Source organism: Phodopus roborovskii, unplaced genomic scaffold, assembly GCF_943737965.1.
Source record: "Phodopus roborovskii unplaced genomic scaffold, PHOROB, whole genome shotgun sequence".
NCBI classification, from domain to species: Eukaryota; Metazoa; Chordata; class Mammalia; order Rodentia; family Cricetidae; genus Phodopus; species Phodopus roborovskii.
The window spans coordinates 26,095,845-26,121,069 of NW_026126433.1; positions in this window are offsets into that span (position 1 = coordinate 26,095,845).

A 25,225-nucleotide genomic window follows, 5' to 3' on the forward strand; every position below is an offset into this window, starting at 1 on the left:
AAATTTTGATTTAGCACTATATTTCATCAGGAGGTTTTACCTCAAGGATAATTTGTACAACAGCTTCATAAAAGTCAGACTGATTATTAACCACTCATCTTGCTGAATCCTAGCTTTGAGTATCAAGACAGGATTGCCGGGCAGCATCTGGGTACCACTTTCAGGCCTGCACACCTTTAAAGAAGTCAGAAAAATAAATGATTAGCATGTGTTGGGTATCTTTAGTATTCTATACTATGTTTTTGAAACATAAGAGGGTGGTATGAATAGGCTAAAGAAATTCATAAATTTCTGTTGAATAAGCAAGTTACATTTTAAGAAAAATGTTCTCAACTAGTCTTCTCTTATATCCATTGAAAAGGCTCATGTTAAGTAATGGATGTAGACCAACTAAACATGTGCAAGTGAACCTGTAATGACAACACAGAAAGCAGACATGAGGGAAGCGAGAGAAGCCAGCCAGTTGTGAGAGAGCTTGACACAAATCCTACTGAGTGGAACCTGACATTCCAAGTAGGGCAAATTGAAATATCTTTGGAGAATAATCAGTGCTTGAAGACAAGTTATGTAGGCTCACATTATTGCTCCAAATAAATTGGGTTATTTTTATCTGGCTTTCTAGAAACCTTCTCTACATCACATTTGACAATCTCATCTTATTTTACAATTCCATCTATATGTACTACTGGAATTACAATCAATTAGAAGACACACAACTAACATATACTATACAATTGCTTGTTGGTAGAGAAAACTATCTATTTTTGGGGATCACAGAAAAATTCTATGACAACTGATGCCCAAGATATTTAAAGACTTATCTATAAAGATGTCTAAGAAAATGTCTAAGAACCAAATTATTTGTTACTTATTACATCAAGTTGATGTAGTTTCAGAGACCTTGCTGTAGTTTAAGAGACCTTGAAAAACAAATTCCAAAGCTTATACTACAAGGTTAAAGGCCTATGACTGGCCAAATAATTGTGAGAGAACAAAATGAAAAAGAAACAAAGAGGATGGCTTGACCCAGGGGCAAAGCACAGGAGGCCACAGGAGGTCATTTCAGAGTTACTGTCAATTTTATACTTAAGGAAGGACAAACAGTTTTATAAGACAAAACAAAGAACACATAAACAGAACCAAACATTTATAGATGCTTAATATGCAACAGGGTTAGGTATTACAAGTTGGTGAAGAAAAGAGCTGTGCTGTTAGTGTGTTGGGACAACCAGGCCTATATATGGACAAATAAAATTAGATTCATTTTTCATATCATAAAATATTAATTGAATACTGTCATCAAAATGTTCAGACTAGGAAAAGATGGATGGACATTTTAATTTTATTTTATTTAGATTTACTTGTTTTTATTTTATGTGTATGAGAATCTTGCCTGCATGCATGTCGATGCACCACTTGTGTGTCTGGTGTCTGTAGAAGTCAGCAGAGGGCAGCAAATATCCTAGAACTGGGGTTACAGATGGTTGTGAGCCACCAGGTGGGTAATGGGATCCTGGTCCTTTGAAAGAGCAGTCAGGGCTCTTAATGACTGAGCCATCTTCCCAGTCCCTAGAATATTTTTTAAAGAGACCCCTCCAAAAAAATTGCAAAGGAAACATTGAATCAAACCACATCACAAGTTTAAAGACCTGGATGTACATTGGAGCATGTGTGTTTAATTAACACACAATGGTAGTTAGTAACAAGCCTAAAAAAAAATAAATAAATAAAAATAAAAAAATAAAAAGACACAATGGAGCATGAGACAGGATATTAAATTCAAAGTCTGCCTAGGCTGCACAGTAAGACCCTGCCCTCCAACCCTATTTTTTTTTTTTTTTTTTTTTTTGGACGATCTGTAAGGCAAAGGGTAGCATAGGTAACATCATGGCAGTGTGACAGGACATTTGTGACACATATAATTGTCAAGGGACTAGTGTCCATAATCTAGGAATAAGTCAAAGAAATTAATAAGAAAGATAAACCTTAAAAACTAGACAAATGATGAAGAAAAACTAGAAGAAATTCAAATTCTCAATAAATAAAAAAGATGACCAACCTCAGCAATAATAAAGGAAATGCACAACAATTAGGTTGCTAAACGTAACAAAAACCTGATACCCTCTTGATGCTGAGAGGGGCCATAGCAGTTAAACAACACTCCCATTGAAGATGCCCAGCTTGATCCAATGATACCCAAAACTAAAGCAACAAACACACTCAACAGTGTAACACCCTTCAAATACATCAAGGTCATAAACATCTCATGAGCTGTTATAGATAAAATAGAGAGGATGGACAACTCAATGCAATGTGTTTCCTGGATCAGAAAATAAAGAAACATGGTAGAAAGGACTTAATTGGGAAAGCTTGTGAAGCTCATAGTTCTGTATAAACTTTAATACTGAGTTTTTATCATGGTTACATAAGAGAGTTGCTTTATTTCTGGGAGTTGTATCTTGGAATTTTTAGGACTGAAAGGTCATGGTGCCTGCAACTTAGAAATAGTTTGAGGCAAAGTGATGTAATCAAAAGTTTGTATGAGAGGAGGGGTGGAGACAGGGAGAGGGACAAAAGGAGAGAAAGCCAGTGTCACAAAGTGTTAGACACGTATTGAATCCAGGTGAAGATCAGACAGGAGTAATGTTATTATGCCATTTTAAAACTTTTCCGCTGGTGTGAATTTTTTTTTACCAAAATAAAATGTCAAATAAAAGTGCTTGTTTGAAGTGTTAGTGTGTAGAGAAATGGAAAATTTCATACTCTGCTGGAAGGAATGTAAACGATTGGTACAGTTCTTTGGAGAGTAACACAATAAAGATGCTATACTCACATGATGAAAGTAATATAGCATGAGGATGTATCATATAAGTAAGCGTCAGTAATTCTCCTCTTATACCTTCAATCCAAATGAGATGTGGGAACATTGGTCTGTTTTATATTTTAGAAAAAATTTTTATAAAAGATATCAAAAACTAACATGATAGTATATTTCTACAAATATAGCAATGCTGAAGATAAGGAGTTAATTTTTAAATTGCTAAAGTCCATGGGAGACTATTCCATTAGGAAATTAAAATATTCACGAGAAATATATATGTGTATATGTATATATAAAATATGAGAATATTAATTTCAGCATGGTTTATAGCAAAATAATTAGAAACAAATGTTCACAAGAAAGAGAACAGATAAACAAATTATGCTTTATTTATAGTCAGGAGACTAAACAGCAGTTGAGCACAACTAATTTATTGAATACCTACAAGGATATTCTTTGAGCTGTTAAATGAAAAAAGCAATGGCAAAACAATAGTCTATTCATATATATTGTATGAGTCAGCACAGGCTGCTGTAACAGAACCCATATCCTTGGGGGCTTAGGAACAGCAAGAATTTGTTTGACTTTCATAATTCTGGTGGATGAAAGTTGATGATCAGGGTGCCAGTGTGGTCAGGCAGTGTGGGGGTCTTCCAGACTGTGGGTTGCTGACTCATGCTCTTACAAACAAGCCAGCACTAATTCCCAAATGCAGGGCTCCCCCTTCATGTTGCATAATGGGGTTCATATTTTAACACATGAATCTGGGGTTGCAGTGAAGCATTTAGACCACTCCATAAATTGCAACGAGAAGCATTATGTTTGGAGAGAATCCAGTGTTCACAGAGCTGTGGAGAAGATGGCTGTTTACAAGCCAAACTGAGTGGCCTGGAATAGATTCTGTTTGTATCCCTCAGGATGAATAACCCTGAAGAAACCTTGCTGTCAGACTTCAGCCTCCACAAAGAGCTGCAGAGAAATCTCTCTCTCTCTTTCTTTCTTCTGCTAGCCTGTGCTGGTTCATTTTTGTCAGCTTGATACTAGCCTAGACATATCAGTAAAGAGGACTCTTAACTGAGAAAATGCCTCCATAAGATGGGCCTGTAGGCGATTCTGCAGGGTGTCTTCTTGGTTAATGATTATTGTGGGAAGGGCCAGCTCATCTTGGACAATGCAACTCCCCTCTCCGAGGGCTGTCCTTTCTTCTTTCTTTTCCTTTGATGACGGACTGTGATGTGGGAAATAAACACTTTCTGTGTTTTATCACTTCAGTAGAAACCAACTAAAGCACAGCCCTAGGAAATAGTCTTTATAACTTACTAGGCATTTGCATTCTATTATAAATGTTCCAACAAAAATCCCTTCTGTTCTCAAAAGTGTAACACAAGGAACTAGAAGTTAAGAAGAGACTGACATATGATTCGATAGGCTATCTTCTTGTACTTCAGCAATGAAGTTGTTTTTTAAGTTTAGTGTTAAAGAAGACACTTGTTTTAGACTGGTGGGTCAGTCTTACTGAGCAGGAGAAAGTGATTCCTATGTCTTTAGATTTCCAAGTTTCCTTCAGAGAAGACTGGTGCAATAAGCACAATTAACTCTAAGAGGTTCAATAATGAGTCATCCGAATTCATGGGCATAATAAATACAACTAGGGAATTATTTGAATATGGGCCCAATAGAATACATACAAGCTCAACTTCAGCACAGAATGCCTTAGAAAGGTAATGTAGATACACACATTTTAAGGGAAGTTGAGTTTTAAAGTTCAGTTTGCTTAGTATAGAATTTAGGGCATTTTGCATATACAGTCATTAGTTATTGGACAGCTAGAGGCAGCTCCAAGATAATTACTGATGTGGCAAAATCATCCTCACTCAAAAATTTCCCATTCCTCACTGGAGAGAAAATCTAAAGCTGGATAAAGTACAGCGTATGAATGAACATGATCAGAGAGGGAGACTGGAGTCCAACTATAGGACTCTGCTATCACACACCAGTTTTCTTGTGAGCAATGTGTGTGTTCTGACACTGTGAGGATTCTGGGGCTCTTATGTGTTTAGAGTGGTGCCTGGGATAGGCATTAAAAAGATGACCCACTGGTGAATGAGACAACTTGATGTCATGTCATATTTATTAAGCAAGTTTTTGATAATAAGAAATACACCTATCTGATGGGAGATGTCATTCTGTAAATATGTTTGTCATACTGGTTAATGAATAAAGCACTATTGGCCAATAGGAAAGGAAGATAAGAGGGACTAGGAGACAAGGAGGAAAGAGGAAGTAGGAAGGAGGAGTCAAGATGGAGAGACTGGGGAGACCAGACTCCGGCCTCACTGCCCGGTAAGAAGACCACGTGGAAATACTAGATTAATAAAAATGGGTTAATAATTAAGACAGAGCTACCTGATAAGAAACAAGTAACTGGCCAACAGCATTCTATCAAATACAGAGTCTCTGTGTGTTATTTGGGGCTGGCGCGGTGGCGGGACAAGACCAGTGGCGGGTGGAAAAACCTTACTCCTTACACCTATCAGTTATATATCCTTATTTTTGCACTCAATCTGAAATGGTAGATATGTAGACATTTGGGCTGGATCAATGAAAGTCTGATTTAGAGTATTTAGGTTTAAGTATTTCCAAGTCAAAAACTTGATAAAGGGCCACTTATCCCTTCTTTAGTTCACTGCATTGTTTTCCTTTGTGGTAAGTTCTCATTACATAGCCAGGGCCAATCCAAAGTTACAGCAGTTCATCTGCCACAGCTTCTTGGGTGCTAGGATTATATGTTGCCTGCTAATTCACAGATACGTAAAGGCAGAAGAATCTTGGAAGCCATCTTCACTAATCACCAACGAGATGCAGTAAACTAATACAATGGCCTGCTGACCTCTTCCTTGATACTTGAAGTAGTTTCAATATCAGAAACCTCACAGATTTATTGGATGTTCGTTGTTCCATCTGGCTGCTCTAGTTGTTAGAAATACTTTCTCTAGAGTGGGTGACAAACTGCCCCACAGTGAATCTACTTAGAAGTCTCAATTTGTTTTCAGAAAGGAATAGAAATGACAGCCATTCAGTACCAATGGGGAAATCATATCTCCACTAAGCCTACAAAACAAATGCATTTTAACATTTCAATAAATGCTGTGAATAGGGTTGATCAACAATAATGGTGATAGAGAAAAGTGGGGACAAATGATTAGACCAGAAAGTGACTTTCATTAAAAAAAAAAAAAAAAAAGGATTTTAGCACCTCACTGGGACCTTGCCATAGCTTCTCTACAGACTTGCAGATGAGATCATTTGAAGTTGCAGGAGGCCAAGGAAGCACCCAGAGGGGAAGAAGAAGCCAAACTGGGGTGAATGGAATGTCTATGGTTTGAATCTGGAATGTCCCTCAAAGTATTAAAGATTCAGTCTTAATTCATAGTGCCACCTGGAGCTGGGACCTAATTGAAGTGTTCTAGAACTTGCATGCAGTATTGGAGACCAGCCCTTCCTCTCTCTTGTTTTGTTTTCTAAATGGTATAAAGCAAACAGCTTCTTGTACAATCCTACCATGATTTATTGTGCCCAACCATGGATAGAAACCTCTAAAATTGTGAGAAATAAGAATTAAGAGAAATATTACTTTTTTATTAGGTTGACTTCTGTCAGGTATTTATTGCAATGATGCAAGTCCCAGTAAAATAATAATTTGGAAAAGGCATACAGAAAAAAAAATGTTCATGAATAGATTGTGTATGCTATCTATAATCCCCTGATTTCTCAGTTACCACTTTTTAATAAGAGCAAGGATGGTCATACTAAAACAATTGAGTTCAAAATTTATGCGGTTCTTCAATCAGGAGTAAACAGGAATTTTATTTACTCTGAAATACATATTTGTAGTCAGTTCTATTGAAGCTTTCTTGGGGGGTGAGTATGCATATCAGTTTCCATTAAGTGGTAATTTGTGTATCATCTGATCTCAGCCTTTAAAAATTTTCAGTTTAAATATCAAAAGAAAATTGTCTTACAGAGAAGTGTAATGGCATTTGTGAGTGAACTCAATAAATAGAAGTCTTCTCTCACAATTCTGCTTCCCAGTAATAACAACCTCTCCCCTCTGGCACAGAACATTATCAATTTAGGTCTTTAGATTTTGTGTATGAACATCTTATACTCATATTATGAAATAGATCTAAACTGAATACTGTTCTATAATGCTTCTGCATGGCATAGGTGCATATTATCATCCATGGCTAGAAGCACATTCCAGACATAAAAATAAGCCCATATCTATCCTTGGATGTACCCTTCACTTTCCTGAGCTGGCACAGCTTGTACACTGAGGCTCCCTCTGTCTGTCTCCAGTCTGTCACATGTGCACAGCTACAAAACATACACAATAAAATTTTCCTAACATGTAGATCTCTTGACTTTGCTTTTCAGACCCAGCTTATTTAATCAACAGAGCTGTGCTGTTATTAGCATAAAAAGTAAAACCCAATGTCATTAGCATCTTTTCTGGTACACCAGATTGTCAATGATTCAACTGTGAGGAAAGGGATGAGATTGCTATGTGTGGCAGAGGTACTCCTTCTGATGGGCGATTATGACTGAAACAATGCTACTTTTCAAAGGCAGAAGGAGCAAGAGGGGAAGAGAGAGAAAGGAGGAGAGAAGAGGGAAGAGGAGGAGAGGAGAGGAAGAAAGTAAAGTCACAAGTGGATGTGGCAAAAGCACAAGAGCCAGGTAAACCAGGCAGACCGAAGGTCTCTACTTAGGACATGAGCACTACGGCTCATTGGGCAGGAGACCCAGAGAAGTCAGTGAGTCAAAGGTGGACACCTCACTGATTCGATCTGAAAATACTGCAGTGAGTGAGCAGATGGAAAACGAGAAAAACAAACAAACAGCACAACACCATCAGAACCCAAGAGGGGGGCAGGCAGCATCTGATCTTCCACTGCCTCGTGAGATTCAAAGAATAACAAGTAGTAACTCCTGGATTCCTTTCTTCCTCACCTGCAAGGAGAATTTTAAGTTACCTTGGGGAGTTATGATAATCAACTGTGCACAAAAAGTGTCGGTACTTCATAAATCTCTACATACACTCCATGTCTTAGTTACGGTACCATTACTATGATGAAGCACCATGACCAAAGCAATGGGAGAAAAAGGCTTATTTCACTCACAATTTCATATGACAGTTCATCATCAAAAGCACTGAGGACAGTAACTCAAGCAGGGCAGGAACCTGGAGGCAGGAGATGATGCAGAGGCCATGGAGGGGTGTTGTTTACTGGCTTATTCAACCTGCATTTTTATAGAACACAGAACCATCAGCCCAGGGATGGTGCAGTGCACAATAGGCTGGGCCTGCCCACACCAATCACAAATTAAGAAAATGCCCTACAGGCTTGCCTACAGCCCAATCTCCTCCTCCTTTTTATTTAAATTTGAAACAAGGCTGTTTTATATGTCAAACCCAGTTCTCTCACCCTCCCGTCCCCCCATCACCCCCACCAATCCCCAGCCCATCTCCTTTGTGCTCCCCAGGGAGGATGAAGCCTTCCATGGGGAGTTACAGCCCAATCTTAAGGAGGCATTTTTAAAAAATGAGTTTCACTCCTCTCAGATGACTTTAGTTTACGTCAAGTTGACGTACAATGAACCAGTAGACCCTGCTTATTTCTATTATTTTATGTTAGTTATATATATTTACATATATGACATGATAAATATATAAATTACATAAATAAAAATAAATCTATGAACGACATTACACACACGCACACACACACACACACCATCATACTTTGTCCTTCCTCCCTTGTTTGCTTCCTCTTCTCATGATTCTCTTGCTCCCTCCAGTTAGTTCCTAATTCCACTCCCATTTTATATGTGTGTTTCATTGTCTTATTTATTTCCAGATTCCCTTAAGATCTTTCCCTCCCATCTCACAATCACAAATACACACATATATGCATACATACAATTGTAAGTTCAGACTCTGAATGTAAGAGACTACATGCAGCATTTGTCTTTCTGAATCTAGCTTACTTTGATTAACATAATGCTTTTAAGTTGCATCCCTTCTACAAATGCTAATTTTCCTTATGGAGTCACAAAATTCTGCTGTGCAGACGCGCCACATTTTCTTTATCCTTTCATGTGTTGGGGGACACATAGGCTGCTTCCGCTTCCTGGATACTGTAAAGAGAGCAGAAATAAACACGGATGTGCAAGCATGCTGTGTTGATTTTGAGTCTTTCGTGTATGTATCCAGGAGTGGTGTGGCTGGACTGTATGACAATCCTAGCTTCTGTTTTGAGGAATCTCTTACACTGATTTCCATGCCGGCTGCAGTAGTTCACACTTCTGATAGCAGTGAACACAGGTTCCTTTCTTCACATCCTCTTACTAACATTTGTTGCCGACTGTTTCTGGATGATAGCTATTCTGACATGGGTGAGATAGAATCTCCAAGAATTTTGCATTTCTTTGGTAGCTGGGGATGTATGCCTTTCGAATACTGATTGACTATTTCTATTCTCCTGAGAATTGTCAGTTTACTAGCTGAAATGTATGGACTAGATGATTTCTGGATGTTTAACTTTTGGAATTATTTATATGCCCTAGATATTAGTTCCCTATCTGGTTTGTTGTCGGCGAAGACTTTTCCTCATTCTGCATGTCTTTCTCTGGTCATTATTTCCTTTGCAGTGCAGAATATGTTAATTTCATGTAACCTACTTGACAATTCTTGGATTATTTTCTATACTATTGGAGTCCTATCCAGAAAATCCTTGCCTACGCCTGTATTTTTTTTTTTTTTTTTTTTTGCCTATGTTTCCCTCTAGCAGTTTTGTGTTGTACATTAAGGTTTTTGTTAGCTTTTGTTTTTGTGCAGAGTGAGATCTATGGTTCTAATTACATCTTCCCCCTGTGGGACTCAGTTTTCTTAGTGCCATTAATTAAAGAGATTGCTTGTCCTCTCACCAATGCCTGTGTTGATAGCTTGGTCCCCAACTGGGTGGCTGTGTGTGGTTCACTTTTGGGTGCTCTGTGCTATTCCTTTGGTGTGCATGTGTGCTCTGCTCCAGTACCATTCTGTTTCTACCACTGTCAATCTGTAATCTGAGATTGGTTCTTGTGAGCCCTCCAGCCTTGATCATGCTTCCGTTTCCTAGTATTTAAAGGCCATACTTTTCTTTTTAAGTCAACTTCTTTGAATTTATATAAGTATCTTTTCATTTTTTTCTAAGCAAGAATTTTTCATATAGCCCCATTTTCCAAAAGAAGAGAGCATTTCCTCCGTTCACTCACACACCAAACTGTAACCCTTGTAAGCAGAGAGCTGTTAGACTGGGGTTTTCTCCACAAGGTTCTTTTCCACATAGACAAATAAATAAGAAGTATAGAAGCAAATTTAGGTCTTTTTTTTCCCCTCAAAATATGGCACTATTTTATTTTCACATTGTGAACATATTTGTGTAGCTAAGCCTGATACAGAGAAAGAAAATATCATCACTATCCAGAAAATCCCCCTCCTGTCTCTTCCTGGTTATTAGTTTACTATGAAAAAGGGAGCCTATTAATTTTTGAGAATCTCATACATACATATTATCCATTTTCATCACGTATATCCCCTTCTCCTCCTCTTAACTCTTCCCAGATCTGCTCCCTGCTCTAACCCCTCCTAACTTTGTGTCTTCTATCTATCTCTTTATTCACAGCTCATGGATTCCAATTTGTGCTGTCCATATACTCGTGAATGTAAAGCCATCATTGGAACATGGTCAAGCTGTCAGTGGTCATAATATATTTTAACAACAAATAGCTAGGCTTCAGCAATCACTAAGAGTCAAGTTTTGATAATAGGCAGTTAACTGATCAGACCGTGCCAAAAGAGTCCCCAAGTGTCGGGTCAAGCAGTTTCTCTTGTTTGCTTCCATGTCTAGCTGTAAACTGTCACTGCTCCGCTACAAGATTGAGCTCTCAGAATCTTTTCTGGTACCCAGGGTGCCCGATTAATCACTTGTTTTTTGCTCAAATAAACTTTGCTAATTTTAAAGGTTTTCTTTTAATAGTATTACTCTAGAAAAAAAGAGTTGTTATTATTACATTGTTGTTTTCAGCAACTAGAATGGTTTAAGTAATTAGTTAATGACAACAGACTTTTGATGAGTAATCACCCCGAGGCCTGGATAGTTCAATAGGTAAAAGCACTGGATTCATAACCTTAAGGACATGAGCTTAGGTCCCAGTGCTCATGTGACAAGCCAGCCATGGTCTCATAGATGGCTACAACACCAGCACTATGGGGATAGGCAGAGACTGGTGGCCACCAACTTGGCCAAACATTCCAGATCCAGGTTCAGGAAAAGACCTTATCTCAAAGGAATACGATGGAGAGTGGTAGAGGAGGCCACCCAAAGCCTTCCTGTGGCCTTTGAGTGTGCACACAGGCATGTGCACATTCCCAGCCCCCTCACACACAGGTAAGAACAGTCATACTGATGGGCATATATGTGTAATGTTTACTATACTATCCCCATCCATTTCCATCAGGTACCCCAAGCTCAAGCCAAGATCATATGTGTTTCCCAAGAGTCTTAAAAATTCTCTACATATTAGCTGTATTTCATTTACTTACTTTCCCAATTCAATTATTAGTGTTTTTTACTTTAAAACTAATTTTATGTTTTTTGTTAATTTTTGTTAATTTATGTTTTGACTATATGCATGTCTGATACCACATGTGTGCCTAGTGCCCGGGGAGGCCAGAAGAAGATGTTATACCACCTGGAACTGGCATTACAGGCCATTGTCAGGAACCGTGTGGGTGCTGGGAAATGAAGTCAAATCTGTGGATGCCAGCCACTGCTCTCAAACACTGAGCCACCGCTCCACCCCTGTGAAGGTTAGTTTTCCCAGCTTGGTGGGATTTAGGATAAGTAAGGAGACAGACAAGTGGGTTGTCTGTGAGTGTGTGTAAGGAAAGACTTGCCTTGCATGTGGGCAGCATCTTCTTTATTAACTAGAGGCTAGGATGGAGTTAAAAGAGGAAACTGAGGCTGCCAGCTGAGCAGCCCCACCCATTCTTCCCTGCTTCCTGACTATGGATGTGATATGATCGGCCACTTCACACTCCCTGCCACAGTGCCTTCGCTACCACAGTGAACTGTTCCCCGTCAGCCTGACAGCAAAACAAACCCTTCCTTAAGTTGCTTTTGTCCAGTGTTTTGTCCTTGCAACAAGAAAACTAGTATATCAACCTTCAATCTAAAATCCTACCTCACCTATCATATAAATACTCCCTATCAGATAAATACTTCTATCTCTCTTCCATTTGGATGTCTGTCCATCAAGCCAACACTTACAGATCGCTGGAACTGAGATAAAACACTGTCTGCCCCCATTGATTTGATACAGAAACAAACAGAAAATGACATCGCAGTATTGAAAGTCCCAGTGAAAATAAGCATTCAGAGTATTCTGGAAGTACTGAAGGAAAGTCTGCCCTTGAGAAGATGCTGGACTGTTCCAGGGAAGTGATCTAATGCTGGCAATTTAAAGGAAAATAAGTACCAGGGACATGAAGGAGTAACATAGAAAAAAATCACAGAGCTGTGATATGGCAAGTTGTGGGGACACTGTAGCAGGATTTGAGACCTAGGAATGACCAGAGATCGCTGAAGAGGTAGATAAAGAGATGACAAGTGGCGTTTCCTTCAGTTCTGGTTTCAAATCCCATGAAGTGACTGCTGAGTGTCTATTCACCTGCACATTTCAATTGCTTTAGTTTCATGCATTTCTTGCATTTCCTCCAAGGTGTGCTCCCTTTTTTTCTTTCCCCAACTTCCAGCTGAGGCTAGGGAGACCCCTCCTTACAGATTTAGTCTGAGAATCTGAAGGATTTGAAACAACAACCTAAGTAAGTAAATCAATTATCCAAGGCAGGTAGAGACAGGCAACGTTAGTTGCTTCAAAGAAAGTAAGTTACTAAGTAACTTGTCAGGCACTTGAGTAACTATCTTCCTTTCCCCAGGTTCACCCTTATATTTATATGCCTTAGGTTGGGTATTAGGAGTGGCCGTGCCTCTGCAAAGGGAAACTATGTATTTAGAACTAGGTATGAGGACTGACAAGCTTCCCTGCATGTCTCCTTAGTGTGACATCTAAGCTGCTGTTGCTTCTGTTCCCGAAGTAAGTCAAGATGGCCAGCCTTGCAGCTCAGGTGCAATGAGCAAACAGCGTAAGATTTACAGGCAAACATGGAGTCTTGGCTAATGAAAAGATTTGTTCTTTATGTGTCATTTCTTCATTGCTCAAACAGACAGTCAGTGATCTTCCGATGAACTGCCCACCTGGGTACTTGTAGTGCCAGCAGGTCTGACAGGGAACTTAGTGAAACTTTAAAGACCATGTAGGAAAAACAGCAAATGTGTGCTTATGCCCTTGGCTCATTCCCTGGTACTGCTGGGAGGAGGCTTCCTGCTCCCTCCCTCCTCCAAACTTGGCCTCCCTGGTGCACTTTTGGTGTAGAAGCACCCAGAGGAGAAGCATAACCCACGAGGGGTTAAGGTTTCATAATCCACAAGACACTAGGCTCAGCGTTGCCTGGCAACAGGCTTATTCAATCCTCCCATCACCAAGGTTTCTCCAGTTTGATAGACTAGACAGATGAGCCTCTTAGTCAACCAGGCTTGGGATCCCTTTCTATATCCTGTTCCCTAGCTCTTCTTCAGCACGGATCCTCTTTGAGGAGCACAGGAATCTGTCCCTACCCTCTTCAGAGAAAGGGTTTCTAGGCAAGTAACCTGATCACTCACTCACTCACTCACTCACTCACTCACTCACTCACTCACCGATATTGAGCACATATTGAGGCAGGACTCCAAATAAGTGGCTCAACAGAATGACAAGCTGGTGCCAGTTCATCCCAACTTCAGGACATAAGAAGGACCAAATAAACAAGGGGACGCTCTATGTCAGGCAAATATAGGAGACTGGGCAAGTAGTAATCAACCAGGCCCAATGCAAAGGTACCTGGGGGAAATTGTCATTTAGCTCATATTTCAAAGAATGTGCATGCTAGCTAGGGGAAATGGGGTGGGGGTACATGAGGGGACAGCAAGGGCTCCAGTAGAGAATAGAGCCCTGTGAAAGGCCTTTGGGTGACTGATTATTGGGGGATATTTGATCACACCATGAACCCCAAAGTTTGCATTTGTATTGATTAAATAAAATTAACCTTGGGTCAGGAGGCTGAGTTAGCAATTAGTTGGTAGAAAGAAATCACAGAACATCAGAGGGAGATAAACCGAGACACAGCAAGTAGCTGGGGGGTGGGGTTGGAGTGGTACAAGTTTTTCTGGTTTGGAGAGCAGAAGCAAGGAAGGAAGGCTAGGTTTTTGCTACTCAGCTTCTCTGGGCTCACAGGTTTTCACCCCGGCCTTTGAATTTCACATTTTATTTATAAATGAACAATAGAGATTTAGTTAAAGCTACCCTTAGTGGGGAGCTCTGATACACCCCCACCCATCCCTACCGTGAGCCTGCCCCCCTACCCTATGCCCTACCCCACTGTCCCACTGCCCTGGTTGAGCACTGGGACAGAGGGTGGAACCAATAGTCCACACTACTTCGGAACTTCTCGGAGCAACTCTGACAACGAGACCTGCCTATCCACGTGGGAACACCTGTAATTTCGACCTGCTTGGTCTCTGACCCACCCCCCCCCCCCAGTCCTCTGCTGGAGAGCCAGGCCCCTTTCAGAGATCCACCTATCTCTGCAGGTCCACTCTGAGTTCCTGCCCACAAGATCCTTAACCCCAAAGCAGGGCCTCTGCTAAAGAAAGAGGCCTGAGGCAGAGAGTGCCAGTTCCCATTGAGATTCAACTACCAGTGCAGAAACATTCCAAGTATCAGCCCAGCCTTTGTCCTCTTCTGCCAGCCATTGGGTAGAGCCATTGGCTAGAGTCCACACTACTTCGGGGGACTTCTTGGAGCAAATCTGAACACAGGAGACCTGCCTATCCACACGGGACCACTCGTAATTCCCACCTGCTTGGCCTTTGACCCCCACATCCAGTCCTCTGCTGGAGCCCCGGCCCCTCCCAGAGGCCCACCTATCTCTGCAGGACCACTCTGAGTTTCTGCAGGCATCTTCTACTGGATCCTCATTCCTGACCCCATTCCTGGGTCCCTGTCTGTGAAGAGACCTCCTATTAAGCTTGGTCCACCCAGAGCTACAGATATTGAACCTCTGACCCACATAAGTCCACTGGGGAAGTACCATAGAGAGAGGGGTAGACCCCACCAACACCTACTGGAAGAAGCTATGGGAAGACGGCAATACAAGAAAACACCTAACAACAGAAAGACAAGCATGACACCACCAGAATCTAGGGAATCTACACCAACTAGAATGGAACACAATAACAAAGCAGAGGAAGCAGAAGGGAATGACTTAAAAATTACCATCATAAAAATGATAGAGGCCCTCAAAGAAGATGTGAGAAAATCCCTTAAAGAAATGGGAGAAAAAACAAACAAAAAAGTGGAAGAAATGAACAAATTCCTTAAGGAAAGTAAAGAAAGTACAGAAAGCCAAGAAAAAACAATTAAGCAGGTGAAGGAAACAGTTCAAGACTTGAAAACTGAAATACAGAAAATAAAGGCAACACAAACCGAAGGAATGCTGGAAATAGAAAAACTGGGCAAAAAATCGGGAACTACAGACGCAAGCATAACCAACAGAATTCAAGAGATGGAAGAGAGAATCTCAGGCGCAGAAGATAGACTAGAAGAAATAGATTCATCGACCAAAGAAAATCATAAATCCAAGAAATCCTTAACACAAAACATCCAGGAAATGTGGGACACCATGAAAAGGCCAAATCTAAGAATAATAGGAATAGAGGAAGGTGAGGAAGCCCAGCTCAAAGGTGCTGAAAACATATTCAACAAAATCATCGAGGAATACTTTCCCAATCTGAAGAAGGACATGCCCATGAAAGTACAAGAAGCATACTGAACACCAAATAGGCTGGACCACCACCCCTCGACATATAATAATCAAAACACCTAGCATACAGAATAAGAAGGTCCTGGATAGATGTTCTACAAGTATTAAGAGAACACAGATGCCAGCCTAGGCTACTATACCCAGCAACAGTCTCAATCACTATAGCTGGAGAAAACAAGATATTTAATGACAAAACCAGATTTTCTCAATATGTATCTACAAATCCAGCCCTACAGAAAGATTTGGAAGGAAAACTCCAACCCAAGGAAGTTAACTACACCCACAAAAATGTAGGCAACAGATAATCTGACTACACCAGAAACCAAGGGTAAAGCAGAACAAATATATTCACAATACCACTGCCAACAACAAATCTAATATTCAACGAGAATGAGGACACAACATACCCAAACTTATGGGACACCTTAAAAGCAGTGCTATGAGGGAAGTTCTTTGCACTAAGTTCCCATATGAAGAAAACAGAGGATAGTCACATAAGAGAATTAACAGCACAACTGAAAGCCTTAGAACAGAGAGAAGGAAACTCACCCTATAGGAGTAGATGCCAGGAAATAATCAACTTGAGGGCTGAAATCAACAAAATAGAAACCAGGAAAACAATACAAAAAATCAATGCAATGAAGAGTTGGTTTTTTTGAGAAAATCAACAAGATAGACAAACCTTTATCCAAACTAACGAAAAAGCAGAGAGAGAACATGCAAATTAATAAAATCAGAAACGAAAAGGGGAACATAACAACGGACACAGAGGAAATCCAGAAAATTTTCAGGTCATATTTGAAAATCTGTATTCCAGAAAAATTGAAAATTCAAAGGAAATGGACAAATTTCTGGATAACTATCACTTACCAAAATTAAATCAAGAACAGACAAACAACTTAAATAGACCTATAACCTGCAATGAAATAGAAGCAGTCATCAAAAGCCTTCCAACCAAAAAAAGTCCAGGGCCAGATGGATTCAATGCAGAATTCTAGCAGACATTCAAGGAAGAACTAATACCACTACTCCTCAAACTGTTCCACAAAATAGAAACAGAAGATTCATTGCCAAACACTTTTTATGAGGCCACAATAATCTTGGTACCCAAGCCTTACAAAGACACAACTAAGAAAGAAAACTACAGACCAATATCCCTGATGAACATCGATGCAAAAATACTCAATAAAATACTGGCAAACCGAATTCAAGAATACATCAGAGAAATCATCCACCATGACTAAGTAGGCTTCATCCCTGGAATGCAGGGATGGTTTAACATACGAAAATCTATCAACGTGATCCACCATATAAACAAACAGAAAAAGAAAAACCATATGATTATCTCCCTAGATGCGGAAAAAGCCTTCGACAAAATTCAACACCCTTTCATGATAAAGGTCTTGGAGAGGTCAGGGATAATAGGAACACACCTAAACAAAATAAGAGCAATATGCAGCAAACCAACTGCCAACATCAAACTGAATGGAGAGAAACTTAAGCCAATTCCTCTAAAATCAGGAACAAGACAAAGCTGTCCTCTCTCTCCATATCTCTTCAATATCGTACTAGAAGTTCTAGCTAATGCTATAAGAAAACAAAAGGAGATCAAGGGGATCCAAATTGGAAAGGAAGAAGTCAAACTGTCTCTATTTGCAGATGATATGATAGTTTACATAAGCGACCCAATAAACTCTACCAGGGAACTCCTATAGCTGATAAACACCTTCAGCAAACTAGCAGGATACAAGATACACTCAAAAAATCAGTAGCCCTACTTTTTTCAGTTGACAAAGAGACAGAGAAAGAAATCAGAGAAACATCACCCTTTACAATAGCCACAAGCAACATAAAGTATCTTGGTGTAATGCTTACCAAACAAGTAAAAGACCTATATAATAAGAACTTTGTGGCTCTAAAGAAAGAAATTAAAGAAGATACCAGAAAATGGAAAGATCTCCCATGCTCTTGGATAGTTAGGATAAACGTAGTAAAAATGGCAATCTTGCCAAAAGCAATCTACAGATTCAATGCAATCCCCATTAAAATCCCACCACAATTCTTCACTGACCTTGAAAGGATAATAATCAACTTTATATGGAAAAACAAAAGACCCAGGATAGCCAAAACAACCCTATACAATAAAAGAACTTCAGGAGGCATCACCATTCCTGACTTTAAGCTCTACTACAGAGCTATAGTTCTGAAAACAGCCTGGTATTGGCATAAAAATAGACAGGTAGACCAATGGAATTGAATTGAAAATCCTGATATTAACCCACACACCTATGAACACCTGATTTTTGACAAAACAGTTAAAATTATACAATGGGGCGAGGACAGCATCTTCAACAAATGGTGCTGGCACAACTGGATGAGAGTGTGTAGAAGACTGCAGATAGACTCATGTCTGTCACCATGCACAAAACTCAGGTCCAAATGGATCAAAGACCTCAACATCAATCAAGCCACATTGAACCTCTTAGAAGAGAAAGTAGGAGATACCCTTGAACAAATTGGTATTGGAGACTGCTTCCTGAACATAACTCCAGGGGGCACAGACACTGAGAGCAACAATTAATAAATGGGACCTCCAAACTTAGAAGCTTCTGTAAGGCAAAGGACACAGTGGACAAGACCAAACGGCAGCCCACAGGCTGAGAAAAGATTTTCACCAATCCTATATCCGACAAAGGGCTGATCTCCAAAATATACAAAGAACTCAAGAAACTAGTCAACAAAACACCAAATAACCCTATTAAAAAATGGGGTACAGAACTGAAGAAAGAATTCTCAATAGAGGAAATCAAAAAGGCTGAAAGACACTTAAGAAAATGCTCCACATCCTTAGCTTTCAGGGAAATGCAAATCAAAACAACTTTGAGATACCATCTTACTCCTGCCAGAATGGCTAAAATTAGAAACACCAATGATGACTCATGTTGGAGAGGATGTGGAGAAAGGGGAACACTCCTCCACTGCTGGTGGGAGTGCAAAGTCATACAGCCATTTTGGAGATCAGTATGGCGGTTCCTCAGGAAAATGGGAATTAGTTTACCACAGGACCCAGCAATCCCCCTCTTAGGCATATACCCAAATGATCCACATCCATGCAACAAAGACATCTGTTCAACTATGTTCATAGCAGCACTATTTGTAATAGCAAGAACCTGGAATCAACCTAGATGCCCCTCAATTGAAGAATGGATAATGAAGATGTGGCACATCTACACAATGGAATACTACTCTGCAGAAACAAATAATGGTATCTTGAAATTCGCAGGCAAGTGGATGGCACTTGAAGAAACCATCCTGAATGAGGTAACCCAGTCACAAAAAGAGGAACACAGTATGTACTCACTCATATATGGATTTTAGACCTAGATCAAAGGATCACCAGCCTATAATTCACACCACCAGAGGAACTAGGATACAAGGTGTATTCTAAGAGATTCATATAAAGTCTCTCACAGAAGTGGGAAGGGACAAGTCCTCCAGAGCACAGGGGATTTGGTGGGGGGCAGTGAATGGAGAGAGAAGTAGGAGAAAGTGAGGGGTAGAGAGGAAAATCCATGTGACTAGGAAGATTGAGTCCGGTTAGGAATAGAAGACAGGAGAGAGAGAGAGAGAGAAAGAGAGAGAGAGAGAGAGAGAGAGAGAGAGAGAGAGAGAGAGAGAGAGAGAAAGAGAGAACATAAAAGAGGGAGCCAATATTGGTTTGAAGATAAAATTGAACACAAAGAAAGGTCTAGAGAACTACAAGACTGCTGCCATCTAACATTTTGAGCATCCATGAAAAGGCTACCATAAATGCCCTTCCCGGATAGTGAGATCAACAACTAAATTATCCATGGAGCCTTCATCCAACACCTGTTGGAAACAGGAGCAAACACCCATACATAAACACGGAGTTGAACTAGAACCCAGATGCAGATGGAGAGGACAAGACCAGGTGGCAGAAACACATACAGACAGCTTACCTGAACAAGGAGGAGCTAACGGCCACTAGACTGATAGCTGGGAAGCCAGCATGGGACTGACTCAGGCCCCCCTGAATATGGGTCTCAGCCAGAAGGACTGAGCAGTGTAAGGGACCTCAGACAGTGGAGCCAGGATGTATCCCTGGTGTACAAAAGGACTTTGCAAACATATCCCCCATGGAGGGATAACTGCCTTAATCTAGAGACAGGAGAGAAGCCCTAGAACCTACTTCACATGACCTGTCAGATCTACATGACCCTAACTGGATGGCATTCCCCTACATATGGAATTGGGGTGGGGGGATGGGAGAAGAGGGTGGTTAGGGTGCATGTGAGAGGGCAGAGAGGGTAAAAGGGAGGGAAGGAGGGAGGAAGGGAGAGAGAGGGAACTGGGATGGACATGTAAAATAATAAAGTAAATAAAAAAAAAACAAAAACTAAAACAAAACAAAACAAAAACCAAACAAAAAAAAGCAGCTCCATTACACGTTCACTATCGAGGGGATAGATGGAAACCTTGAGCAGCAATCAGCCACCCTCCTGTAACTGTTTCTGTCGGTATTTTATCACAGGGGTAACAGGTCCCCACAAAGCAGGTCCAGAAGTAAGAAACTAAAAGTCAGGTTGGGCACACTCATGACCCCATTTTTCTGTTATCTGTGACTAAAATCCCTGAGAGATCAACTTAAAGAAAAGTAACTTTATTTTGGTTCACAGTTTCTGAGTAATCAGAAATCAGTATTCCTATATAGTGGGCAGAACATTGTGGTAACAAAAGGTGTTAATAAAATGAGAAGTGGATGAAATTTTAAAAATGCCACACCATGACATTGGTATAATCTCCTAAATAACTTCATACTAATTATCTTCATGGTTGTTATAATTTTTAAAGGGCCAGTCGTGATTGCATGACAGTATAGTATGACATGAGTGATTTCTGCAAAACTGATGTACAATCAAAGGCTAAAATTTTTCTTTCCAGTATTTGTTCTTACACTAAAAGAAATCACTACTTACACCATCCTTATTCACGTGCTTCCATTTGACACTTTAGATATAGATGACTACTAATGTATCATCATAGCTTATGAATAGATATAATTGTGTTGTAAGGTGAACAAAATTTTTAAAATATTACAAATGCATGCAATTTTGACATAATAGTATAACTCTTAAGAAAATTAAACTATTCTAAAGAAGTAATATAAGCAATGGGAAAACATGAATGTATGATTTTGTAAGTATATACTACACACACACACACACACACACACACACACACACAAACACACACATCTCAGTTGTATTTGTCGCTTTTAAAGGAAAGGAAACCACTCCATTGATAATGGGAGAAAATTATATTGTGCTTGTATTTGGCTGCTAAATTTATAGTTGGGAAAATTGTTGTGAGGTATGTGGGGTGCATTCACTAGAATGTTCAATAAGACAGGGCAGAGGGAATCTAAAGAAATTATCATTACAGTTATGTAGAAGAAAATAACAAAAGTAAATTTGCCAAAATACTAACAATAATTGATTGCATCTATCTGGGGAGATTGTGGATTATTGTTTTTTTTTGTTTGTTTAATTATCTGTTATCAGAGGTTGGTGGTTTTTATTTTCCTGGTGTCTTCTGGGTTCATATGTCTTCAGTGAGATTCATTTCACTCCTTATGTCCCCACAAACCAAATGGACACAGGCGAACAGATGCACTTCTACAACTGTCATGGAACTTTTGGAAAAGATGCACATTCTGCTGTGGGTGGGGAGGATGGTAGGACATTAGCCACAGGTAGGTGTGGTGATTATTTATGATTTAATAAAGCTTGCCTGAGGATTCAGAAAGCAAAGCCAGGCACACACTGTAGAGGCCAGGCAGTGGTGATACACACCTTTAATCCTAGAGATACACACCTTCAATCCTAGAGCTCAGGAGACAGACATATATCTCTTTGAGTCCAAGACCACCCTGGGCTACACAAGAAGGAATCAGTCTAAAAGAGTAACAGAGCTCACACCTTTAATCCCAGCACTAGGGAGTTATAGAAGGAAGAAGCAAAGGGTCTCATATGAGATTTAGTTTCCAGACAGGGAGAGTAGCCAGAAGAAGGCAGAGACAAAGGATGGAGAATGAGTCTAGGGAACATAGATCCATTGTGTCTACTTACTGTCTGCTGTTGGATGGACTGTCCCTGAATTCTTTTTCCACTACACAAACCCGTAGCTTTGTTTTTTAGCCTAAGTCAGTCTGGTTATGTTTGGTTGGTTTAGGGCACATACTTTACATCATAAAAAGCCTTTGATTAATTGAGCAATGAGACTGTGCTACTTTTATGCAGATAGCAAAGGAAATATGTACCAGAAAACAATCTAAAGTGCATATTCACCTCTTGGCCTACACGGGAAGTATAGATGAAATATATAGATGAAATTACTGCAGGGTTCAAAAACTCAGGAATCCTGGCTCAGCCAAGACGTTATGTTCCTGATGTTTAGATGGAGGGGACAAAGAAACACAAGACATTGTTCCTGATGCTTAGATGGAGGGGGCAGAGGAAACACAAAGGGCTCTCTTATCAGTTGGGTTTGTGTTTTGATGTTTTTGTGTTTCTGGCCCCCATCCTTCTGCTAACTGCAGCCTCTGCTCTTCCTGTGGGCCAGGTCCCCTTCTTAAATCTGACGCAGCTGTGCAAATTAATTAGTTCATTCACTAGCCTTTGGAGACATTTCAAAATAACATTAAGCAAAGAAAGTCTCATCTGAGGCAGAAAGATCCTGGTGCCCTTAAAGTCAGTCTTATGGAGGATGTTTGTTTGAGATCGGGAAAGCAGAAGGCCCACGCAAACAGTGGTCCAGTACCTGTCATCCTCAAGAGCAGCAGCATCCCTGCTCTTTGCATCATTTTATTAAAAAGCTAAGAAGTACAGCTTCTTCCACTCCCCTGAGACACATTTCACTTGGTTTTCTCGCCTGCACCTGCTAGTCCCAATTAAGTGGTATGTTTAGCATCTTGGTTCAGGGTTTGAGTGAACCTTGGAAGGAGTTTGCAGCTGAATCTAAAAGTCATGGTGTTTCTGCTTTTCCCTGAACTTCAGCATGTCTTGCCACTTTTACATCAGTGGCACTCATTAGGCCAATGATGTTTCATTCAGAGCATGGCTAAAAAAGACAGAAGCCACAGAATGATGAAAATAGCAGTGAATGCCTTGAAGAGAGAAAATTTTTAAAATGCTCCTCTATCCTCTGACAGTTTCATGCACATAGCAGTGGATTTTTAGCAGCTTTTCACCCTGTTAACCTTTCATTGCCTCTTCCTCTCCCCATTAAACCCTTATTCTCCCACCATGTCTCAATTGTATTTTCATGCTTTCTCCCCCAACCCCCCCTGTGTACACCACTGAATTAAATTAGGGTTGCTTGCGTTGTTTGCATGAGCATGGATGGGCAATATCAGAGGCCACATCACTGACAAATATAACACACCTTCCCTGAGCAACCATTAATTGCCGTTAGTCCCTTAGGGATTGGTGAGACTTATGATCCTGTGCTGATCTTGTGCCATAATCGCAGTTGCAATAAGCTCCTGAATGCAACTTCTGAACTAAATTCAGACAACCTGTTGTTGTAGTCTATCTACTCTCCATCCTCCAGCTCTTACCTTCTTCCCACTCTATTTTCAAAATGTTCCTTGAGCCTTATACAGGATGATATAGATGTCCTGTTTAGGGCTGAGCAGGTGACAGTCACATATTTCCCATATTTGACCAGTTATGGGTCTCTGCATTAATAATGTTGCACACTGAAGAAAGAAGCCTTTCTGGTGAAGGTAAGGGCAGCACTAATCTGGGGGCAGAGCAGGGATATTTAGAAATCAGCTTGATACCATATCCACTTAGCAAAACAACAGTTGTGCTCACACACACCTCCAAACCTATGACCTGCCAGACCGTGGGCTCTTAACCAGGTTTACAGTACAAGGCCTGACTTTCCTTTTATGGGCAGGAGCAGTTGTTTATCCTCATTGTTATGTCACCATTGAACCTGTAGGCACATTTCAGCTAGCAGGTCATTATTGTAGGCCAGAAGGTTCAGCAGCAGGGTTGACAGTGGAGGACTTTTCTCCCTCAGCAGCCAGCATGGCATCATCCAGAAGTGGGGATGCTGTTGTTTCCTCTTGGTTTCAGCTTGCTTCCTCTGTGTCTGGTAACTTATGTGTATAATGTATGTGGGGTGGAAGAGAGAAATTATAAATCAACTTACTCATTTATGGACACACACAGAGAGAGAGAGAGAGAGAGAGAGAGAGAGAGAGAGAGAGAGAGAGAGAGAGAGAGAGAGAGAGAGAGAGAGAGAGAGAGATTAAGATAATGAACTAGCTTTAGCTCTCAAAAGGGGGCAACTCCTTACCTGGAAAGAAAAACAAAATTGAAAGATCTCTGGTCTGGAGACAAGCGGCAAGCGGCAAGCGGCAAGCGGCAAGCGGCAAGCGGCAAGCGGCAAGCGGCAAGCGGCAAGCGGCAAGCGGCAGCTGTTTCCCTTCTCCTCTGTGCGACTCTGAGAAGAACCTTTGGTCTGTAGCCCAGTCAATGACCTGAAATCTAGATGGATGAACAAATCCTTCCCCTTTGGCAAAAATCAACTGAACATGCAGTGGCAGCACTTGGGAGGCCTAGGCAGGAAGATTTCTATAAGTCAGAGGCTGCTGTGGGCTACCAGAGTGTGACCCTGTTTGACACACAAAAGAACTTTTTTAAAGGTGATGGAGGAGAGATTGAGAAAACAGAATTTGCAACAAAAATTACCTTCTTTCTAGTCAAATATGGTTGGTAAGCACTTGAAATGTGGCTAGCATTATTGAAAAACTCAACTTTCATTTAATTACTTTCAACTTCAAAATCGTAGTAGCATTTTTCTCTGTTAGTCATAGTCTCATTGACTTGCTAGGATCGTGTTTCATTTAGCCACCATATCATCTCCATGACTGTGTTATACAGCTGGTATCCGGAACGTGCATCATTTTAGTATCACACATCACTGATCTATTTGGTGATGACTTGCTAATTTAGTTAAATGGTTGTTTTACTAAAACATGGAATGCATTTATTGGAATATGCAAACAGTGTGAGGTATGTTTATGTAAACTGTAATCAGTGAACAAGTGGAAATACATATGATAATGCACTTAAATAATTTTTAGGTGAAAATAAGTATAAACAGATTTTAAATTTTGGAACAAAGACATAATATTTATGCAAGATAAAATAAAAATGCAGAAACCACTACTGAGATTAGAACAGTACAGACAATAGGTTTCAAATTTCACAATGAGTTGCAACTTGCTCAACAAAAAAGTCCTCATTTGGTATGCAAAACTTATTTATTATAATAACATGGGGGCT